Here is a 15,810-nt window from a genome sequence, read left to right as displayed (position 1 = left end):
TTAAGTGCTAAATAACAGTGTTCACATTTTTGTAAGATACTTCAATAAAAAAGTACAGAGTGTATTTCATAATCTCTAATACAGTTCAGACTTTCTCACAACCACTGCGCAGATGAGTAGGACTGCATTTTGGGAGTTCTACATCTGGGAACACTGTGTGAAAAGATAATTATGCATAAATGGAGCATTTTTGATGCCAAAGATGTCTTAAAATGAGAAAGAATAAAGAGGTATCCTATATTTAGTTTCTTCAAATGAATATTCCATTCTATAATGTAATATGATGGTCAGAAATTACAGTTTTAAAGTGACTTTGAAAATGCCCTTGATAATGACTTCTGATTTTTTTTAAAATTTCAGTGTCAAACAAGGCTCTTGATATCTTTAAGCGGTAACATATAAAAATCTAATTCTATTTTATATTTGTTAACTTTGGATTACAGGAAATATTCATAGTATTCAACAGTGATATTTAACAGTGATAAAGCATCAAAGCTTTCATGATAGAACTCAAATTTTGGTAAAGATATTTTAAAGACAACTTATTTTGTGTCTTGGTCTTCATTGTTTGTTTGGGATTTTTTTACATGAGATTTCTAAAATGTTTACTGTTGCTTCCAGAAAGATAGGTAAATTAAGTTTAATTCCTAAATGTAGAATGATGTTTTCCTGATGATATCTGAGCCTCCAAGTAGGCTGTCCATCTTGAAAGTGTATTTATACATGTCAAAACATAACTTAAGAAATGAATTTGTTCTCATGGTCAATTTTTATGAAACTACTGGTTTTAAATAATGTGCACTCAATCAATAATATATTTGTGACACATGCTAGAAATGGTCCAAAAGAATTCATAAATACATGGAAAATGTTTTTATGATGCATATTATATATGCTGTTATATTATTTATTAATTTTTAGAATATAATAGATAATTCTAATAATCAATAAGTATACAGGGTTATTGCTCTTTCCTGTGCTTTGGGAAAAAATTTGTCATCATAACTAAAATGCTGTAGACATGGGGAATAGGGCAATTATCATCATGGCTAAAGTTTGTTGGTGTATTTTACAAGCCATTTAGGATGAAGCAGATGCTATTACTAATGACTGCAACAATTATTTTACTGAAATATATCTAACCTTTTAAAAAACATCAAAAAATGTAACTTACATGTGGTAGGTCTTTGAAAAGAATATTATCTTAGTCATATTTAGTCAAATATGCATAAACCACTATATAATAATATATTTTCTGGGGGAAAAAAATCCTAAACTGCTGGCAATATGGGGTTCTTAGGTAGGTACAGGTGATATCAGCACTGATGGCAGGCACAGACATTTGCAGAAGCCTGAGCCTGATCCCTGAAGACAGTGAAAACAGCTAAGTCTTCAGTTACACTTGCACTTTTGCTAAGCTGCTTTGAATGAGGCTCGTCAGTAATTCTTGTATCCTTCAAATAAAGCCTTGATGCAATTTTAGGATGACAGTATCCTTTGGCAAGAGCACGGCTTCCAGGGATGCCAAGCCTACAGCTCATGTGCAAATCTCATTTCCCATTTGTTTTTCAATCACTCAAGCTTGCAGTGAAACAATAGAACTATTTTCAAATGTTTGCTGACCAGAAATCTAAAGTTCAAGTAATATTTAAATAGAGGATAAACAACTGTCTTGTTTAAGTTAATTTGACTATGATTTATTAACTGTTTAAAAAGTTCATGAGTGGAATGTACCTTTGTTTAAAAAATAGAAAATGTTATGAAATAAATATTCTTGTGAATTTATGTCACTGAAAATTTATGTATGAGATGTTTTGTATTCCTTTCTCTTTACCATTTAGAGACTAACTGTATTAGCACAAAAAGTAACATTTATTTCACTGACCTTTTTAATTCATTGCATTCAGGTTTGTACTATTTTTTTTTCTGCAATAAATGTAATGTTGCAGTTACTAAAGTCAGCAGTTCCAGTGGAAACACTGGAGAACTCATTAAGAGCACTTCCAGGTGTTGCCAACCACAGGTGTCAGCCTACTGAATAGTGGGATATAAATAACTCTTAATGGAAAAATTGCAGTCTAAAAAATTACCCATCTTAGGCAAAGCTAAACTAGTATCCTGTGATTTGTTTTGCTATTTACTAGCTGCTAATGTGTAGAGCAAATGAGAGTAGCATATGCCCCTTCTTAGAAGATATAAATCAGATTAAAGACTGCCTCATTACAAGACTGTTTCACAGGAATTGTCACAAACTAGAATTTAAGTGCAAGAATGCACTCCAATATTATCTTCCCACTTATTTTCTTTTGTATTATTCCTCTTTGTAATGAAGTTATTTACAAAAAAGTGAGATTTCTTGACTACTAATTTTTTTTACATCCTCTGGACTTTCTGTGTTGTGGATTTTAAGGAGCATCTAGGTGAGAAATAATTCAGAACAGTGTAACATGCAACAACAGCAACAAAGTTGGGGAGGAGAGGAGATGAGAAAGACAGACTTTTACTCATCTCCTCTTTTATTCATGAGTCAGTATTTTGGAACTTAGAAGTGCTGGAAATACTGCTGTCAGCTAAGGGACTGTAATTTAAAAAAAAAGACATTTGATAAGCCTTACAAAATGTTTTGAAAATTAACACCTTTATGAGTTTTAATACTCTTTTATGTAGTGCATACCTTTTATTTACAACAAGCCCTCTATTTCTGTTTGAATGTTAGAATGTGTCTTCTATATTTGTATTAGCAGTATTTTTAACAGCTAAAGTCTAAATCTTGCCTTGACTGGCACAGCCCTGCCTTAGATGTAATGCAAGAGCACTGAGTTTCAGAAAAAGGACAGGTTTTACGTGTACTGTATGACAGATAGATGTGAATGTTCTGAATCTTCTACAAGCATGATATTGTAGCAGAGAGAAGCATGAATGGCAATCAGTAGAGTTTTTGAACTTTGTAAAAGGTGAGTCTATATTACAAATAGCCAGATGATTCAGCTCAGTTATGAAACATCTGACATAGTGTTCTACAATTAAATATTCCTTTTGATTGGAGGGCTATCTTATCTCTCTCCTGCCTCAGAAGTATGTCTACACATGCACTTGGAGAACTGTGGTCACTCTGAATTACTGGTCATGACATATTATTTTTCCACTGTTTCTGAAGCTCTGTGGTATTAGTCCTCTTTCCAAACAGAATAAAAGAGTGTCAATGACTTAGACATGCAATGTACTTGAGATAAGAAATTCTTAAGTGGGATAAGTCTGAAATGGATGCTGGGGTGGGCTTTGGCTCAATATAACTTCAGTATTAGTGTAAACTATACTCATGTGGCTGCAACAAGCAACTTGGGGACTATGACTAAGAGATGAAACTCAACAGCAAAAAGGGGCAAAGTAGATCCAGTGTAAGCAGTTTTGGTATAATAAGAAATAAAAATGACGTTTACAAAATATAAAAGAAATAGTCTTTAAAAATATCATAGTTTCAGGTATTTCAGGAAATAGCTATTTAGAGTGTAACACTCTCTTTGCATAAACTTCAATTAATGCAAATACTACTACCACTCCTATTGACATACTTCACGTAGATCTTATCTTGTAGTTTTAGCATTTGACTGAATTGTCACTACATGTATTCATTTAAGAGTTTTTGCCTTGGAAGATGCTTAACCATGTATTCTGCTCATTTTCAGTGATTCTTGTTCGAGTGATACCATAGGCTGTTTTTAATTTGTCTTATAGATCTTGCGATAATTATGGTTATATCTGAAGATTAAGAACTGAACTTATCCATAATGTAAATGGAGAAAAAAAAGTGTGAATACTGGTTGAATAATGTAGTTTTGATGGCATTGCTGCGGAATACTTGTAATATACTTGCATATAATTGGTGAAAAGTTACCATAGGTGGGATGGGAGAAAAACAAAAATCTAGGGCATTTTGATTTTTAAATTACATGTAGAATTATACAAATCTTCTTTGCAAAACTCTCTTCCGTTTTTCTGCTGACTTATTTTAAGGAAACTGAAGCTCTTTATTATGTGACAATTAGGATCAATCAATATTAGCAATATTGCGTGATCCTCAAAAAGTTCAATGTCTTTTGCAATCTCCCTATCTTAGAACTGATAACAAAAACTTGCTTTTACTGTATATTATCATGCACTAGTAAAGGGAAGTAAAAATATATGTATTTTCACACTTCTATCTCAAGGTTATCTTATCTTCCAGACTGGAAGAGATCTCTGATCTCTTCCTTTGTGTAAGCTTTCTAAATGTTTTGGAAGTACATTGAAAGTTCATGCAGTTTCCTTTACCTTTCTTTTTACTGAGCTTATTCCTCTTTAATGACAGTTACCCTGACTGGGAAAGTTGTGGAGCTCTAAATCCTTGTATCTAACCCTTACTGCACCATCTTAAGAGTGATGTTCTGATCACAAATATTGTTTGCTTCTTTCTTCTAAATTAGTTAGTGCTTTTTTCATTATGTTTCAGTTAACTTTCCATCATTATCTTTATGAATGACACAAACAGTGTTTATACCCTGCAGAAATAACAAGCTTTTAAACAAGTTAATCCAAAATAAATACTATCTATGTGGCATTAACATGACAGAAATGCTTTCCTCTTGGAATTTCAATTGTAGTAATTTCTGGGAATTTCTTTGGTGAATGTTATTCACTAAGGCTCACCCCAGATGTTAGCAGGGAACAGTTTTGTATCTTAGATTTGATCTAGGTTTTAAACAGGTGTGTTTTCTTTAAGGATTAAACTGTGTAGTGAATGGTTACTTGAATATATAGTTTCAGACTTAATACATTGTTTAAGCATCATCATAACCTTTGAAACTTTACTAAAAATACATTTTTTGATTATTCCACTTATCACTATGATGTGAACTGTTTACACATTATCCAGTAAAATCAATTAATAGGCAGGCACCAACAGAGTGGAGTGGTGAAAAAACTTCCATATTTTCATATTTGTAGAAAATTCTGCACTGTTTGCCTTGCAAAGAGTGTACCTTTAGGAGACAGTGTGTCTCCTAAAACAAATCGCAGAGACTAGAATAAGTGATTTTGCATCCATGACTAGTTTCTGCAGCCTGTCTCAGAAATTGTACCAGAATATCTACACACCGTGCAAAAAGACATAAACTCAGGAAATGTTCAGCACAGGGATGTGTTTGAGTTGTTATACTTGAGAAGCATTTAGTGACTCATCTCATGCAGAATCTGGAACCTGTAGTGTCTTACTGAGGGCAAGCAGCTGTGTGTATTCCTTGAAAGAACAAAGTAAGTATTTTAAGAAACAACCATTAGGAGACATGCAATACTGTTTTACATTTTTGTTATATTTCAGTGATTCCAGCCTTTATCTAGGATGTGGGAAACCCAGATTCATAATCTTTTTAAGGTTAAAATTTGTGTATTTCAGTTCTGTAGATGTAACTAGTATCTCTGTATTGAATCTTCATGGTTAACAGATACTTAAATTTGAGTTTGAAAAAACCAAATCACCAAAAGAGGGAAAATCTTTTTCATCTCTCTATCAGAAGGTCACATTATAAAATAGTTTCCAGAGGAGTTAGTTAATTATTTGAAAGCTTATATGGTAAACTTCATGAAGTACTAACAGAATAGCAGTACTGGCAGTGATGGTACAGGAATTAGCATTATATATTGAATTACAATGTGTGATGGGGACCCCTGGTGGCCCAGTGGTTAGCATGCAGGACTCTCACCTCTGCGACCCAGGTTCGAATCCCAGCCAGTCCCCTGGGCAGATGGAGCCCGTTAGCCCTGTAAGGCCATCCATCTATGAGAAGGTCACTCTAAACAAACCTACGTCCTGAGCACCTCACTGCCATTGTCCAAGCTTGCTTGGCCCCGGCAGATGAACCTTAGGATTAAAGGGTGGGCTCAGTTCAGCGCATGCTGTGTCTCACCTAAAAAATCCAATGCACAGGCTGGAAAGGTAAAAAGACCTTTCCCCAAATCTTCGTTCACGAAGACTGGCCATTATTATTACAATGTGTGATGGATTTCACCTGAAGAAATAGAAATTTCATAACCCAGCAAGCTATTTTACTTTTGTGGTGCAGGAAATAATGGTTTTGTTGCAGCAGAATGAGGTTCTGGCAGTAGAAGACCTGCAGTACCTATAATACTGTGGTAGCTTTGATTATTGCACAAAGAGTTTAAACATTATTTTGACCACAGCCAGATTGATTTGCAAAGAGTTTTATTATTCTAATACCAATAGAGATAACTGTTTCATTCATATGTGACTTAAGAAAAAAGTTATAAAATGTATTTAATTAGATTCATTATTGTGAGTGAAAAGATGTAAGATTGAAGTTCGCAAATTAACAACTTCGCCTGTCATCACTTGGTGTTATTGAAGACAGTCTTATACGCTAGCCTCAGTAACACCTCCGTCTTTGAAAAGCAGTTTTTTCGTATGTATTTGCAGCTCAAGTCTAGCAATGTTGCTTTCAAGTATATAAAATACGCTAGAATTAAAAATGCAGTTTGTTTGTGTAGATGTGTATGGTGTTACATACTGTGCTGATAAAAGTTGGTGGTGCATTGATAGTTCGCATTTTTTTTTTTAAATTCACACTAATTCTTTAGTAGAAGATGTTTCTTTTCCCTGTACATTGTTTAAATTTTCATTCTTTTCTTTCTGCTTTATGCATTCCTTTCCTTGGAGAATTGCTTCATAGCTTATTTGACTAGACAGCACGGAGAGATAAAATTAGGGGTATTGCAGAAAGGTTTTTTCTATCTTGAAAATATATTCTACCTGGCAGGGTTAGTTCACTCTATCTTAGATGGGTTCACTCTTTTGTATATGCCCTAAAGAGAACACATTTTGGCCCAAAGAATGCTTAAATAACACTGGAACACTGTGTGTATTTAATTCGTGGTTATAGAAACAAATAAGTTTAATATCTGTTTTTAATGCGCTGTGGTCCTTGCTATCTTTCTTTAAATATACTTGACTTTATAAACATGAATTTTTTTAACTCTATTAAAAAAGATTTAAGGCTAGAAAGTTTTCCCGTAGTACACACATGTAACTGCAGGTGAAGAGCCATGAACCTTTTCCTTCTTTTTTAACTGGCTGCAGACATCTCAGGAGAGGTACAGCAAGTTTCCCAAAACCAGCAAAGGCACCCTCCTGTGCGCAGTTCAGAGACACAACAACACTCCTCATGATGCTGAAGAGCAGCGTGAATTCACAACTTTCCTCAGCTTGAGCTTTATTGCTATCTCTCACATAGAATTCAAAGCAGCTTTTACCCAAATTTTGATATGAAAAAACACTGTTTGACATAATTGGTTATTATAATACAGAAATACAAAATATCTGCGCATTCTTTTTATCAGTTGCATTTAAGTCAAAGTAACCTTCCTACTCTTTAGACTGTTATTTGCAGACACTACACAGTAATAAGGCAATACCTTATTGTAATGTTAAAGTTTGGGAATATTTCAGCTACCAGAAAAATGTCGATATCCTGATGTGACATTCACAAAGCAGTGACCTGTTTGAATTACTAAGCAGCTGTCTGCACCGTCAATGACAAGTTTAAAATATTTGATAATAAGAAGAACTTCAAGCCCTTATAAAATAATTAAATTATATACATGTACCTTATTTAGGAAATTTCTGCTTGTGGTAATGAAATAATTTTGAAGTCACCCCTCAAAATATCAGTGTCAGAAAGATATTCTCTCTCTTTTCCTGTTCCTCCCTTTTTGAAAAGATACCTGATGTAAATATGCAATGTCACCCTTTATTGTCTGACAAATCTTATGAGGTAGACTAAAGTGATAAAAGTATAGTCTGTATTTTTATGCTATTTTGACATTTTGTCTCAGCAACTGGTATTTTAGAGCAGATCTCTTGAGTTTGTTATTGAGCATTATTTTTTGTTTTTCTCAAACGGCAGCATGATTTCACTTGTTATGAATTAAATTTTTTCTTACGATACAACAGTAGATATATTGCCTTTCCTGCAGTGGAAACTCTGTAAATCGGGTTTCCCTATATTGATTTTTATGTAAGCCTTCTTCAATGCATTTTCCTTAACTTCTATTATAGCAGCTCATAATGCAATCACCAGACATGCTTGTTAAGATGTTTTTACCCTAATTTGAGACAGTTCAAATAACCTCAGTCAATAAATAACACCATCTTGGCGTGGACTGCAGAATATTACGGGAAAATATGCACCATGGTTTTTCACATTTATCTTACAAAAGTATTATGTAAATATAAAGAAAAGAACACTGTATCATTGAACTACAAAAAGAGAAGAACTTTACCATCCTACAATTCTGAAATCAGCTTCACAAATCTGGGATCTAAGAACTCTGATCCTTTCACTTCAAAAACATGGACCTGTAGCCTTTGATACCAGGGGAGAGCTTGTTAGCTGTTGGCAACAGCAGTCCTCTCCAAGCTGAGCCAGTCAATTGGGATTTATGCAGATGAGCATTGTGCGTAAGCCTAACACCATTGAAGGCGGTAGCAAAACACTGTTGAGACATTATGATGATCAGCAGAAGGCACAGCACGATTCATAGAAGTGGTTGCTGAACAATTATCTGTTTCATGATTTTTTTCTGGTTTGTAAAATGAGAACATTTGAAAAGATAGTAATATACTGTGTATGAACTACAACAAACCAAAACTGTGTTTGACCAAGTTACAATATCAGATTGCTTTTATGTGAATTTCCTTCATATTTAGACATCATCATCAAATAACTTTTTTAGGTCCTAAAAACACCAAGTTTTTCATCTCAAACACAGATGTTGCTAATACAGGATTTCTTTATAGAGAAGTGCAAACAATATTATGGACAAGAATAATCAGTCAGGCTGCATGCGGTGTAGGCTAAAACAAACAAACAGTAACACCGACATTAACACCCTCCTATTAGAAGAATAAATTTAAAGTCAATGTACAACTACTTGTATTATCAGGTGCAAATGCAAAACTTGTATTTATATTATCAAAGGTGAAGTATTGAACACTTTTAGTGAAAGAGTGAATATTCATATATCTTGATTTGAATGTATCTATTTACTGATAAAGCATCCAATCACTCTCTTGGTTTTAAGAAAAAGCAATACTGGATAGATAAAAATCCTTATGGTTTCCTGTGAGGAGGTGATGTCTGTCTATTTACAAGCCATAACTCATGTTAAGAGAATATGATTCGCAGCCATATTTACTTGTTTCTAAAATCAAACCTTTAAGTATATTCAGCAAAATTTCCAGTTTAAATTTATCCTTTAGCTGTATTGTTAATAAACTATTTACTGTTACTAATGGCATTTTTTCAATAGTGAAGCTCTTTCTGTTATTATATTGAGAAGCCAATGATAGGATTGACTGCTGATTTCACTACTGTTTTTATAAATCAGTTTAAGAAATTAATGAAAGACTTCATAAGAGAATTGAAGATTATTTCATTATGTAAAATGTGAACTTACATATTTTAAGTTGGGTATATATTGAAGCTGGAAAAATACAGACTATGTTGGACATGGAACTGCTGACAGGTGAGGAAAAGAAAATACAACTCCCCTTGGTTCTGCCTATCGAGTATATCTTAAAAAGCCAGGGATCCAGCAGTTTGATAATGTTCTAGGATTTCACAATCTAATAGGTTTAAAGTGATTGAGGCAGACTGGGACAAGAGCACCCCCAGATCCAAATGCCTGGCTCCTGAAGTAGGCAGCACAGCCCCAGGGGCTGGACCTTGGCCAGGGGCTGGCAGTGCCACAGGCTGGGAGCTGGGCTTTTCCACAGGGAGAAGTGGAGAATCAGAGAAGGAGAGCAGTGTAGTCTTATCCACCTTTCTGCTCAGTCAGGGTTATTTTGAGTCAGAAAGTTTCTTCTCAGTATGTTTTTTTGGTCACAACTTAAAATCTCAGTGTGAACTGCATGGGGACTGAGTATTCACAGTAGCTAGAGGACTGAACAGGAGACACATAAACCATGCAAATTGATGGAGAATGGTTCTTTTTGTAAATCCCACTTGGACATGAAACTAGGCTAAAGCTTTGTATTAGATGCATCTGCGAAATAAGTATTCATGGCCTGCAAAACCGTTCTAGAATTCTGATAGAGGTGGTCAAATCACTTTTTTTCTGCTTTTTCACCTTTCCTGATGCCAAATGCAGAAATCAACTGTCACAGGTGTCTTAAGATTCATAAGAGAAAGAGGGACCTGCACTACATGTCTTCCTGATTAAGAAGAAAGTAGGAGTTTTTGTTTTATTTTTTGTTTATGTGTTTCACATTCAATAGAAAATGAATAAAATGAGTCAGTAAGTGTTGAGAGCAAGGGCCAAAAATCTCTCCAGAGACTGGACTCATTGCAAAGCTGCAGTCTTACTACTTTGTCCTCTCAACCCTATTTCTGCAGTTTCAGATCTTTTAAAATAATTTTAATAGGAAACACAGGCAAATGTTTCCACAGATTTGTAGAATAATGGAATATGGAAAGGAGCCCCAGAAATTTTGTTCAAGCGTGTGCTCAGAGCAGGTCTTATTAACTCAAGTTTCTCTCTTATTAAATCAAGTTTCTCATGGCCAGATCCACTTGAGTTTTGAACACTTTCAAGGAGACTCAGAAGCTGGTCTTGCAAATTGTTCTGATATTTCACCCTCCATAGTAGTATGATGGTTTTTAGTGGTAACTTATCCAACTTAGATCTGTTGCTACCCATTTTATCTCTGTGTAATCCACAAAGCAAACAAACAAAGAAAAAAACCAAACAAAAAACTTTAAGAAATCCAGAAAATGCATAGCATTAAAAATAAAGCTATAATTGAGCAAAGAAATGCATGTGCCTGTGCATGCTGTTTTGGTAGCTCAATACAGTTGGTATGGGGAAGGCATAAATCTAGATATATACAGCTAAATCCTTCTGTTTACTGTTGCTTTGAAAAGGAATAATGAGGACAGACTGAGAACAGGCATAGTTAACAGAATACTGTTCTTAAACAACATCAACACAGACTTTCTGTAGCTTTGTCCCCGTTAACACCTCGACCCCCAGCAAGAACTTGGTTTGATTGGAACTTTATTCTTCTTACAGAGGTGGTCTTTTGGTGGCTTCTGCAGTTCCCCAGGCCAAAGATACATGCAATGGGCAGTTAATACCTTGCAAAAGTATCAGGCTTTCTGGGCATTCATTATATCCAAAAGAATAAACCGTAGATACTGATAATTCAAAATTCAGTCTCCACTCAGTTTGTAGTATGACACCTGATAACTCGATAATGCCAAACTAAGTTTAATTGATGTTGGCTCTTCATTCAAAGTACAGAATTGGTCAGGTGGAAGAATAACCATCTTTAACAGTTAGCAAGAATGAGCACATTTGCAAAAAATGCTTTCTAGCAATAATTATTGTGGAGGTTTTTAATTTTAAAATTGCTTATAAAGTATACTTCTTAATCACTTTTAAGTATTTAAAATAATGCATACAAAGAAAATAGCTTTTCTAGAGGAATAATTTCCAAGCAATAAAATTTTTTCCTGCAACTTACTCAACAAAAAATGCAGTTGCATTTAATTGACTGGATTTTTTTACAACGTATGACATGAAAATTCTGTTCCTAGATCTGAGTTGCATAGATGCTGGTCTAATTCTTTTCTGAGGAGAAACTACTCATACAATTCATAGCAAGGCAAAAAATTTGATGAGAAATTACTGCCACAATATTTTTCAGGAATGAAAATCCAAATAATAATAGCTCCTTAGCCAGAGAATAAGGCATCTCCTTCCTTTGGCTTACAGGCAATCCCCACCTAGGACAAACCTAGGGCAAAGCAAGTTTAAAGCGTCCACAACTCAACGTGTTTGCTGGAGTCCTTTTACCAAGGCAAGTTCTAGGTCTCTCAACTCTGCAGTGTATCCTATCTCTCCAAACCCTCTGCAGAGAGGGGTGACATCCCACCCACACAAGTGGGCAGTGGAAAAGGATGAGTGGACTCCCACCCACTCTAGAAATCAGGTCTCTGGGAACAACAGAGCCACCCTAGTTAAAGGAAGATTAATTCTTGCTGATTGTAATTTTTATACAAATCTACATCATTATTTACATAAAATACATAGATACAAAACTTACTAGGAATTCTTTAGATCTTCTCAGTGTGACAAAAAATATCTTAAGACAGCACTTCAGTAGCATGCTGTATATACAAGAATTTGAAGTGTTTATAAAATACCACGTTTGACACAGCTGATTAAAAATAAAAAAAATATAAACGAATGTAAGAATTGAAAGAAACCAAAAATCACCCTATTTGATGTATAACTGTATTAGCTTTTTAAATATTTTTAGGTACAATCTGCTGAGGTTTGGGGACAACTTCTTGATGAGTACTTGTAATCTAAAGCAGAGAGGATAGGAAGCAGCCAGCCAGAGAGGTAGTTCTGGGAGGTAGTAAGGCTAATAAGAGCAATGCATATATCTTTTAGAAGACCATTCCTTAGCTGTAATAAAAAAAAAAAATTACTTTCAATGATCAGAGACTTTCAAAACTACAGAAGATGCTCAATGTGACAGATATTTTGGGGAAAAAGTTAAATATGTAAATAACTTTGTTATTTAATTTTGAATTAGACCTGTTATGCGGGGACCCCTGGTGGCCTAGTGGTTAGCATGCAGGACTCTCACCTCTGCGACCCAGGTTCGAATCCAGCCAGTCCCCCGGGCAGATGGAGTCCGTTAGCCCTGTGAGGCCATCCATCTATGAGAAGGTCACTCTAAACAAACCTACGTCCTGAGGACCTCACTGCCATTGTCCAAGCTTGCTTGGCCCCAGCAGATGAACCTTAGGATTAAAGGGTAGGCTCAGTTCAGCGCAGGCTGTGTCTCACCTAAAAAATCCAATGCGCAGGCTGGAAAGGTAAAAGACCTTTCCCCAAATCTTCGTTCGCGAAGACTGGCCATTATTATATAGACCTGTTATGCATTGTAACCTCCCCTCTATTGCTTTTTTAGTAATCTGTTTCTCACAAAAGAATTTTTTTTATGTCAAATGTAATTAGGGAGGAAGGTGTTGTCAGATTAGGATCTTTACTTCTGCAACACCTGAATAGATGCAAACTGGTGTGGTCTATATAAGAGGGAAAACTAGAACAGAAGTGATTGCAAAAGATCTCTCTCAAGACAAAGGAAGTCAGTTACTATACTACCTTGCATATCCACTCGAGCACAACAGAGTGAATATATATAGACTGTCTGTGTTTTCAATCTTAAGCAGAAGGAAAAAAAAGGCATTTTGCTGTCCCTTAGTTGCCTTCTAAATTAACTGGATTTGCTTCTCATCTGCTGTGCACACATTTCCCACAGCTCAGCTGATCTGTCATATGTTGTTAAACCAGTAAATTATTTATGTACCTAAACCTGGAGGCTAACGTAGACCAGTGTAAGAAGAGATAAATCTACCCAGGTTAGATTTAATTAAAACATAATGTAAAGGTTTTGAATTCTTAGCATAAGCCATCTGGTTTTGAGGCTGCCCATTTAGAAAACATAGCAAAAACACAGTCACAGATTATTAAAAATTGTCCTTTAGACTACTTTGTAGTCTTGTAGAAGTGTGACTTGCATTTGATTTTAGTTTCATTGCATGCTAGTAGTTCCATTGTTCTTTCCAAAAAGATTTGTAAAGAAGAGGACAGAGAATTTTTTGATAATAATAAGTTACTAAGATATTAGATACCAAGTATTTATAGTCTAAGTACTTGTTGTTTGATATTCCTAGGTGTATTGTGGGAGAGATCCTCCTGCATTGTCACAAAAAAAATATTGCAAGTTAAAATGACATGGTGCTCAAACAACTTTTAGAAAATTAATCACTTTGAGAATAAATGTAGAATGTTCACAAATAAAAAGACATGATCAAAGTCCTTATCTTACCTATTGGGATATATGTACCTGTCAGCTGACTTCTAGGCTTCTGTGGCAGCACCGCAACTCTTTGTGCTGAGTCTTACAAGTTAATTCAGTATTTGATAATACATATAAAAACCTAAAGAAGAGTCACCCTGTTTTATTTATATTTTTTTTCCAACTACTATGTAAGCATTGTAAAGGGAAGCTCAAAGTAATATTTCTGTTATTTTTTGCCTTCCTGGGCAATATTTCTATCAGTGTATCATACAGCAATTGAACACAGCTTTTTCCCCAGGCTATAAATTCCATCAACTTTTTTATATATATATATATTCAAATTTTTTTTCATCATGTCCGAGGAAGATCAGCTTAGCAAACTTAGTACCTTTGGGAAAATGAAAAAAAGATGAACTGGAAACAAAAGAAAAAAACCATTTCTGGCTTTCAAATAGCTCAAAATCAATTATATAGACAAGTCCAAAACAACATCTAGCTTTAAAAAAAAAAGGAAGAACTTATGTTTGTTGACACAGTGGATGGATAATGTCGCATTTTGAATTCTCAGATGGGATCAGTAAGCACAGATATATTCAGGAAATTACCTGATTTTCTTCTGCAAATAAAAGTTCTTCCATGGCTAGATAGTGTACACATGCATTAAATCTAAAAAAGTATTGAAATTCTGTCACATAAACTTCTTATATTATTTTTTTCATTCTGTTATTTAAGCAACTATTTTGTTATATTTTCATATTCTTATGCAGTGTCTCTGATCTCTGTTCTTAAGTGAGTTTTCAATGTGCTTGACAATTGTCTTCATAATTTTCTGAATTGTACAGTCTGGTTCTTGAAATTAGGAAGCAATAATCACAAATGGTGTTTTAAATTAAAGATTAATATGCATAATGGTATTGGAACATCCTCTATATTATTCTCCATTTTGTTTGCACATGTTTGTACTTCTTGTTTGATTCCCTGGCAGGATCTGAATACTGAATTAAGATAGTCAGTGAACTTTTCCCAGGTATTTTAAATCACTAGATATTCTTTGGATATTTTATTTTCCTTTCAATTCTGAATTAATTGACTTTAAAGATTATTTCGTATTAATCTTGTAAAGCACCTAATTTTCTTGGGTATTTAAAAACAGCAATAACAAGAAATGGATAGAGAACAGTTGTTTATAACTTTCTAGTTTTGACTTTTGATTGTTTTGTTTATTACCAGTTGAAATCCATTTTCCTCAAAGACTGTATATTCACAACCTTTTTTTTCTGGTGTTAGTATAATTCTATAAGAGCATTCTTACAATTTTGCAGATAACTTTTGATTAGGTAAACTGCTATTCCCAAATACTGTAGTATGTCTTCAGAATTCATGTGTTTTCTGGATTTTACGGAGCCTCCCCATTTAGGCATTATACCCATTCCTTGTTTATTGCCAGCACTGTTTCCATTCTGCTTAAAACTAAGGCCATCTACTCTTAAAAAGGAGAGCAAAAGGCTGTTAGCAACTAGTCTGATTAAACATAGAAAAGGGAGGAATGTCTGAAAACCCATCTTATTTATGGGGTGACGCTTCTAAGAAAGTCTGGGAAACCTTAGCAGTAGAGCACTGTTCATCTGGTGTAACCAGTTCATTCCACACAGTGACCTGGCTAATGATTTTATAAAAACAAATACGCCCAAACCTGCTGTCAGCCTTATTAAAAAGCAGCTAAATGTTACTCTGATGTTCTTCAGAAAAAAATCAATATATCTTCTTATGGAATGCAGACTCTCAAATACAAACTCAAAAATTACCTTTGCTTGTCTAGTTCTGTTTAAAGCAATAAGAATTATTATATTTTATTTAATAATTTTGCAAAGGAGAAAGAA

General features: G+C 34.5%; 1 protein-coding gene across 1 annotated transcript in view; it reads left to right on the top strand.

Moving 5' to 3' along the window:
* The window catches only part of TENM3 (teneurin transmembrane protein 3), a 1,346,985-nt gene that overhangs the window by 261,247 nt on the left and 1,069,928 nt on the right, over positions 1-15,810 (top strand). The gene's annotated exons all lie outside the window — the stretch shown is intronic.

The sequence above is a fragment of the Neopelma chrysocephalum genome, unplaced genomic scaffold (genome assembly GCF_003984885.1).
Source record: "Neopelma chrysocephalum unplaced genomic scaffold, ASM398488v2 Primary Assembly neopelma1_42, whole genome shotgun sequence".
NCBI classification, from domain to species: Eukaryota; Metazoa; Chordata; class Aves; order Passeriformes; family Pipridae; genus Neopelma; species Neopelma chrysocephalum.
Note: the sequence above shows the minus strand (reverse complement) of the source record. Positions and strands in the feature narration are given on the sequence as shown.